This window comes from Magallana gigas, chromosome 2 (assembly GCF_963853765.1).
Source record: "Magallana gigas chromosome 2, xbMagGiga1.1, whole genome shotgun sequence".
NCBI lineage: Eukaryota > Metazoa > Mollusca > Bivalvia > Ostreida > Ostreidae > Magallana > Magallana gigas.
Genome location: NC_088854.1, coordinates 27998098 through 28007458, shown reverse-complemented (window position 1 = coordinate 28007458; position 9361 = coordinate 27998098).

The following is a 9361-nucleotide window of genomic DNA, read 5'->3' as shown; positions in this document are numbered from 1 at the left end:
TTTATGCGCAATAAAGATACAATTTTTATACCCCCGCTCCGAAGGCGAGGGGGTATACTGTTTTACCCTTGTGTGTCTGTCTGTCCGTCCGTAACAAAAATTTCTGTCGCATTTATCTCAGCAACTATTTATCGCAGTTGCTTGAAATTTTTACACAGTGTTTGTTAAGGCATGCTATACCGTGGGATATATTTTTGTACCAATCGGATGTCAACTTCCTGTTAAATGACGACTTTGCTTATTTTTCAACCAAAATTTTCAAATAACTTTTCGTCAAAGATTTCTCAGCAACTATTTATCGCAGATGCTTGAAATTTTTATACAATATTTGTAAAGGCATGCCATATTGTGGGATATATTTTTGTACCAATCAGACGTCAACTTCCTGTTAAATGACGACTTTATTTATTTTTAGCAAAAATTTTCAATTAAATTTTTGTCAAAGAATTCTCAGCAACTGTTTATCGTAGATGCTTGAAATTGTTACACAGTATTTGTATAGGCATGCAATATCGTGGGATATATTATTGTACCAATCGGACGTCAACTTCCTGTTTAATGAGTACTTTGTTTATTTTTAGCCAAAATTTTCAAATAAATTTCCTTCAAAGATTTCTCAGCAACTATTTAGCGCAGATGCTTGAAATTTTAACACACTTTTTGTTTGGGCATGCCATATTGTGGGATATATTTCTGTACCAATCGGATCCCAGCTTTCTGTTAAATATCAACTTTGCTTATTTTGCATATTCACATCAGAGCAGGGGTATCACTAGTAAGCAATGGCTCACAGATATCTTGTTTGTTTGGTTTAATTCTAGCTCTAAGATGCAACAACCCGCCGAATTTAATATTCAAATGGATGATATTCCTAGACTTTAAAAAGGTATCCATGTTATTCCTTATATTTGCTAAGTGCATAAAGAAGTCATATTAACCTTATATTAAAGCCAAATTGGTATGAAACAGAATCTCGATCTATAGACAGCTCGGCTTAACATTGGAATAACGCCTTCTCTTAATTTTGAGACAAACGTTGAAATTTAGATTTACAACAGTCTTTGTTTAATATGATAATATTACGAATCAATTTTGAAGCCTATCGCCTAATAATTTTATAAAAGTATAGCGACACAACATGGGCCATGGTTTCAGTCAAGTACACAGACCTTGTTTTGAAATAATTGACAATTATATTCAGAACGACATCGATGTGACCAACAGTTGGTATAATAATTGACACCAGGAAAATTTACACTTGACACAGCATGGATTTCTGCCATTCAGTCACCTGAAATGTGACTGAAAGGTAACTGAAATGTTACCGAATGGCATAATTATGCTATTCAGTCACATTTCCAGACCATTCAGTTAACATTTAGTTGACTGAATGGCAGAGATTCATCCTGTGTGATTAACAAAGAAAGATAACTCTTCATTGCATGTATCTATTCGAAACTTAAGTTATGAGTCAATTTTAAAGGAACATCAATTCTGAATTTTGTTTTGTTTAAGATTGATAATTTGTTTGACACAATTATCCTTGTTTAACAGACTCAGATGTTGAGTTGTATAATATTGTATTCATTCTTGCAGAACCAAAAGTCATCGTTCAGTTTTTCAGTTATAACAAAATTTGTGATATATGTAGATAATTGCACTAACTTTCTTCGCAGCCCGTAAACAGGTTTTCTTTGAACAATAATTTTCACTGTTTGTAAATTTACATTTATGTGCAAGCTTGTAAAATATTGAATTTAAAAAGTGCAAGTGGCTCATGATAAGTTTATATACAAAACGACAAATTTTTTTAATTTTTTTTTTTTCGGGGGGGGGGGGGAGGAGGTCACTCTATTCAAAGATAAAATGTGCAAGCATTATTATAATAATCTTTTATAATAGGTTTCATCATTAATAACTGACTATATTCGAGTTAAGTTGCTTTCCAAGAATTAAACATTAACAAGCTGTAGATCAAAGATGGTACTGATATGGGTAGTTGCTGATTGACAAAGGCTCTAATAACAAGTTTAACGGTCAATGGATGGGCATAAATATATTTCTGTATTCGTTAAGTCACGAGAGATGGCACTTCTGTCTCTTTTCAGGGTTTTTCACGACAACGGTTTTCATATTGAATTATTTATGGTCAGACAAAAGCACCCATTCAAATATTCTTAAAGATGAAAATGTTTTGTACTAGGAAAAATAAAGTGAGAATGTAATGGGCCACCCAACAATGTTTCCCGTTTTCCGTCAATATCACTTAAGTGTTTCAGTTACGGGATAAGCATGCTTTTAACTAACCATGACGTTCATTTTGAAATATATACGCATCGACCATAGTAAACAAAATCAATAAGTTAGACATTCCATACTGTAATAAAAATGGGATCGATATACTAGTACTTTACAAGCCATCATTTTAGCCATCACCACAAATATCAAGTCTTGTTTAACGACCAGAAGGTAAACACTTTTAAAAAAGGCAGGCTAAACAATTATGTAGTATGTGCAGTTATAGTTGCACTAGTAACACACACAATTTGTATTAAACGGATGTGATGAGTAGTTAAGAATAAGAAGACAGGTTTGAAAAGCACCACCGATTAAATGACTATTTATAATTCAAAAAATGACTTTATTTGACCTAAGTTAACAGGACATTTACCAAATGTGTGAGCACAGTCGCTTTAAAAGAATTTAGAGCACAACTTTTCGGAAAACTATTTTATAAACAGCACATCACATCAAGAGTTACAGCTAGGTTTTGGCAAAGCATTTTATACTAATAGGCATAACATTTCTATGAAAGCTTTTAAAAGTGTTTTAACCAATAGACATTATCGCCAACCTATTATCCTGAGTTTTTAATAAGTTGTACAAGCTGAGTAAATCTATTCTGAAGTATCATCAAAAAAATCCTTTTGGTTATTTTCTCTCAATTTTCACGCATCCTAGCTTTGAAAAATTGCTTTTACATGCATTGCTCTAATTGAATGTCAGCTATCATTGAAGTATCTATAATTATTATTACATTATTTATTGATATTTGTTTTTGGAAATTATTATTGAGTTTACGTGAATGATTGCTTTAACGTTAAAAACTGAAACAATAATAAAAGCACGAACTCCACGGGATGACCTAAAACTTCAAAGCAGTTTTTTTATCTTATTCAAATAGTATGGAACTTTAGCTTTTTCATCAGTTAAACAGTCTGCTTTTCGATAAAATATTAACTTACAGGCCTACTTTTGATCTCTTTTATGGATTATTGATTACTATTACGAAAATGTAAATATTACATGCTTTCTTTTGGTGCTTCATGCTGGCTTAACATGTAGCAGTCATTGCAGTAAAAATCACACAACCCACTAATGCGGCTTTCAATGTATTTTTCTATATTCTGTTCGAGGTCTCCTCATTCTACATATAACATGAATCACAAAAGAAAGTATCCTATTTTTTAAACAACACGGTTGTTGTTCTGCTTACAAGTAACCAATCAATATAAGTTGATGACAATCAAGGTCATACTGGTACTGTACCAGTTATCGCCTAAGACCAGTTATCGGCTAAACTGAGAGTTTGGATTTATAGCACGCGACAATCCAAGATGTTTTAATTCAGTCGTCTTTTTCGAATAAAGAAAAGTATGTTTGCTTGAAAACTCTCTTAAATATGTTTTATACATGAGCTTAAACAATCATTGTTTACCGCTGATTTTACATCTTTGCACTTTCAGCAGTGGGGGAAGTGACGTAATTAGTGTAAAATAGAATATTACCTCTTTGTGATACGTTATTATATCCCTGCTTTGATTTGACATATAAAATCAATACATTTAACATGTATAAACAAAAGGAATTCACGAAGATTCGTAGCGCAATTGAACGCCTGATTGCACAATTATGTATTGAATAGTATACGATTTGGTGTATTACCGTATGATAATAAACAAATTATTTTATGAGTTTTGTTTATAATGTATCATGACCCCGAATACTTTAGTCTGACCCCACAAGGGGCATAATTCAAACTACATTTAGCAGAGTATAAAATCAACATGAACACTGATTTTTACTAAGTCATTTTCACGAAGCCGATAACTGGTACAGTAAAAACTCGGCAAATTCGGGGCGTGCTTAAAAGCACAAAACAAGATGTTTTGGATTCTAAATAATGATATAAACTAACAGATACATAAATAAGGAGTTTACTTTTTAAAGTATGTCAATTTTTATCCAAAAATATCATTAAATAAGGAATTACGAAAAGAAAACGTTATATTTTAGCCGATAACTGGTACAGTGCCAGTAACACTTATGTTTTCGAGTGGTATGAACTACAAATTCTACTTTAAACATTTTATTTATAATAAATCGACATATTAAAAGGGAAATATAGTTAATAGAAACTTTCACTTTCACTTTAGTTGTTTAAAGTAGTCCGAGTATCGCACTACGTCATAATACGGATTTTACAATATTGGTTCGACTTTTACAAAGCGTTTTTGATACCCGGTATTGATTTTCTCTACATCGCTGTTGTAAACAATGGCAATAATAAGCAATTAGAACGGTGATATATGTATTCTATGAGATATAGAAATGATTAATGTTGCGAAACTCAATTCTGTTAAAGTAAAATGAAAAACGAAGTTTCTGATTAACCAGGATCTCAGGTATGCTTATATCTTCTTTGTTTTGACCCCCCCCCCCCCCGAATTTTTCTTTTTTCTTTTTCTTTTACTAAAACCGGTTTAAATTTAGAGACAGAAGCTATTTCGAATTTAATCAATCGTCAATTAATTAATGTTTAAATGATATCTAACATTGTTGACCGATCTAGGCAGAAAACTAGCAAAATGTGATTTTTATGGATTTTTTCGTCAGAGTCTACTTGGTTTAGAGCTTATAGCGTGAAAAGTAATCCCTCAACATATAATTTATTTTACCAAATCTTTTTTCTAAGATGTCAATCTATAGAATAAACACCATGAATTTAAGTTTGAGTCCATAAAATAGTAAAAAAAAATTACCAAACGCGATACTAGCATTGCATTTTTTGTATTCTATTTTGATACATCAGGTCCATAAAGCGTACTTACTTACAAAAATTTGCGCAAAATTATTGATGAAATATGGCTTAAATAAATATTTATAATCTATTTTGTATGTTCAGTTCTTATTTTCCAAAATTCGTAATTATTTTTAGGAAAAACGGACGTCTGGCAAATTTCATAATTGTCAATAATTTTCGCAAGGGGGTACACCCGTCTGAGAGGTGATAACAAACAAACTAGCATGTAAACATACATATTTTCTTTTGTATATATATTGCTAGAATGGATATTTATCATTTAAAGCTAAGCTTTTAATGATTGAGCCCATTTAGTGCCGAGTATAGGACTACCTTAAAAAGGATAAAAATACATCCCTTTATAAAGCATTGTAAACAATTTAAAAGGAAAGATGAAGAATGTTTTTAAGATCAGCTCGGGTTTTGGCTGCTTCAAAAGGCATTAACATGTCGCTTATTCAATACTTTTAACTATGGTTATGAGTGATTTTATCTAGTCTAAGTACTGTGCAGTTAGTGGTGATTGTACAGGGAAGGCTCCCTGCCACTTACAATGCCGTATACATGCATTTGAGATGATGCATGGACAACCTGTTGTGGATGACAATTTCAGTTTTTATATATACATCTCATAGAGCTATACACTTTATTGATTTTAAATTATGTTTAAATGGCAACATTTTTAAATTTGAAATAAAAGATACCACAGATTCTGAGAAATAAGTTTCATATTAGGATATCTTACTAGAAAAAGACGTGAATGGCAAACTAACGACAAAACTATAAGATAACTAGATTTTAATCGTTATGCAAGAACATGCTCTAACTACGAACAATTTCCTAAACGAGGCAAGCTGTTCAAACAAGTTGTTGAAACAGGAATATCAAGAACATCGACTTAAATCATCTTACGCAAGTTCAATGGTCGATACTAATGACCTTGTGAGCATTAAGACACCGTTTTTCAAAGTCTATTATTTTTACACCGGGCTGGCTACGGTCTCTTCCGTTTTTCATGACCTTGACATTGATCATGCGGTAGGGGATGAGTAGTCCTCCACCTCCAATGTAATGGAGGTCCGTGTTTGCTCAGGGTTTGTGTTTTGACCATCACATACAAACCAAAACATCAACGTTTCCTTTTTCCCTATTATGGCACTTTCCCAATTTTGACATTTACCTCGATCATGACATGCCAAATTGTGACAAGGAGCACACGACGGGTGCAACCGCTCAACAGAGGATGCTAAATCCTCGTAGTTACCTGGCCCAACCTCTATCTTTTTCGAGGTCCGTGTTGCTCTGCTATGAATTAGTTTTTCGCTTTATGGATTTTTGAGATAGTTGACTATATGTTATTGTCATATTATATTCTAAATATTCAAGGTAAAACGGGTTGATAATTTAGTAGTCTATTGAATAGGGTAATTTAGTTAACCAGTCGTGTGTTGACACATGTGCAGAGTTATAACCGTATCAACTTACCTCCGCTTCTGGTAATGCACCGTTTATGGATCCTGAATCGTAAATCATCTTTGTCAACGTATTATTCTGATTATTTGTCATCACATTATATTTACCCAGATTAAAAGAAATTTCAAGAAATTAAATGTAATGTATATGTATGTACGTACACATTTCATTTAAAGAAGTCAATCTAGTTATTTTAGATGAACGGATGTAAAAGCAAATAACATGAAAATAGTTACATTCAACATTCATAAAAATAATGCTTTCTTTATCTAGTTTCTTCTGTACAGTGATTGTTTATATATTTTTCGTATTAGAAAAAAAATGTTTTTTCTTCTATCCTCATGGGTATGTTCCATTGCAGTATAGGTATACTGTTTGCGCAATTGTGTGATATGCACATGTATAATTAGCGGCATTTTGTGACGTGATTCACTTGGTATACTTACTTCGGCATTTAAACATTATATCTACATTGTGTGTATCGATACACATTGGTAGAATACGTAATTATGGAGAAGAGATTTTTACTCTATTGATAAATATTTATCTAGTTGAGGTCTTTTTTGTCACTATCAAAAGTTCTTTTCCAAGTCACGATAATTATTTTGCATTTTAAACACTTATAAAGTTAGCCTGTGACAACATTTCTTTCTGAAAACAATACAGGGAATTAAGGCATACCATCAGTTAACTTTTCTATTGTTTTTAAAATTCCACACATTTTTTTTTTCTTTTTGCTATCATTACTACCAAATTATTGATTTATTTACTTTTTTGAGTTCTGCGTTTTGTTAATTAAGCATTAGTGAAATTCCATACATTTTCCAATTTCCGTAATTAAATCTCTTTCATGTGTTATCTTCACTACCAATTATACCAAGGGTTTTATTTGTTAGCACCCAATGACGTTACAAACGGGGTTTTTTTAACAGTGAGCTAGATATCTGTCCTACAAGGAATATATTTTGTTCAACTCTATTGAATAACATAAACGTAGTTTACATGACAAAGTGACTGCTTATTATGTATCAAAAACTGCTTGATAATATTTTGCTAATAATTATCAGATTTATTGATACCTAACTATTACAAAAGTGATACCTTTTGAGATTACGTTTATTTAATAAGAGGTTTGTTCACCGTGTGTTAAAACATATAATTATCATTGAAATATCGAGTTTGGACTTCAATCAGTCGGATAATTAGCCAAGCAAAAATTGGAAAGAGAAACTTGACTTAAAGATAAGTATAGAATCTTTTATATATATATATATATATATATATATATATATATATATATATATATATATATATATATATATATATATATATATATATATATATATATATATATATACACGCGTTATTTATTTATTGATTATTCACTTTTAAAATGCATATGTTTTATACATTTTACGGCTGTAGACAAAGTTTGAAATGGCCTGAGATTATACATTTTTGTCTCAGATTACATTTCAAATTCACAACCAAACTGGTGTACTTTTTGAGAAAACTAGAACAGTTAAAAATACTCCTGTAATTTGTGATTTATTTAATAAAACGTCTGTAGTATCAATCCAAACCAGAAAGGAACAACGATAATGTTATCACAATGTCTTATAACCTTTTTAAAATCAAGTTTCCATAAAGTTAAGTAAGAACTTGGTTATTGGGGGTTTTTTTTATGAATGTGGGCATATCTGGACCATTTAAAGTAATGTTTAAGAGTTTGGAGTTCGATTCATATTCAAAATATAAAGAATTCGCTAATTATGGCGGGGTCTTTATCATAAATTCAGACTTTTTCTGCGATTATCTAAAGAAGCCCTGTTTAGAAATTCGTCCGGACTTACCACTTACAAGTTTTGATTTTCCGCTTTGAGCATTATCTCTTTAAAAGAAACTTGACAAGTGTAGAGTAGTCATTTCTAGAAATATATTTATTTCTGATTGTTTTTTACCCTCATCAAGAAGGCGTGCAATCTGCTGGTTTTAGTACTGATTATATTTCACAGCGATTTGAAGCCATATTTGTTTACGTCTGCTTCTGTATCTAAGAATAGCCCTAAGTGTCTTCTGGAAATCCAACATGACGTCAATGTTTCCTAATTTCCAAAATAGCTGACGAACGCTGTATAAGAAATACGATAGTTTTAGCTTTAGAGGTGGTTTTAATACTTTGTATACATTGCATCATCAACATCAACAAGCATTCTGAGAGTATTGCATAAGCAATGCATGTCCTCTACCGGTTTGTGGAAATTGTGAAAACAATGCACTGTTATGCAGAATATCGAACCCGAACATTGAAAAATTGGAATATAAAAAATTAATTTTCTCGAAAATACGTCAATCAGACGCTACAAAAGTGTAAACTTGATCTGTAGTTTGGTATTTTGAAGCTGTTCAGCAAATTTCATATTATTCCTCAAATGCATAAAGAAAATAAGTGTGGAAAACTTAAGTGGGACAGACAGACGGACAGACAGACGGACGGACAGACGGACAGACAGACTGACGGACGCAGAGGAAAACTATAGTCCCCTCCGGTGAAAACCGGTAGGGGACTAATAATACAGCACCGTAAATTACGCATTTGATAAATTCAAAAAGTTCCGAAAAGAGTAAAATAAGGTTTTTATAAAATCCGGTCACTAGTGATACCGGAACATTATTCAGCACCTTGAATTCGCCAACGCCATCTTAATAAGCATGGATGTGAAAAAACAACATTTTCAAAGTATTTTTTTTTTAATTTAATGCATTCGAAGAGTTTTTACCCAATTTTTCAATTTAATGCGTTCA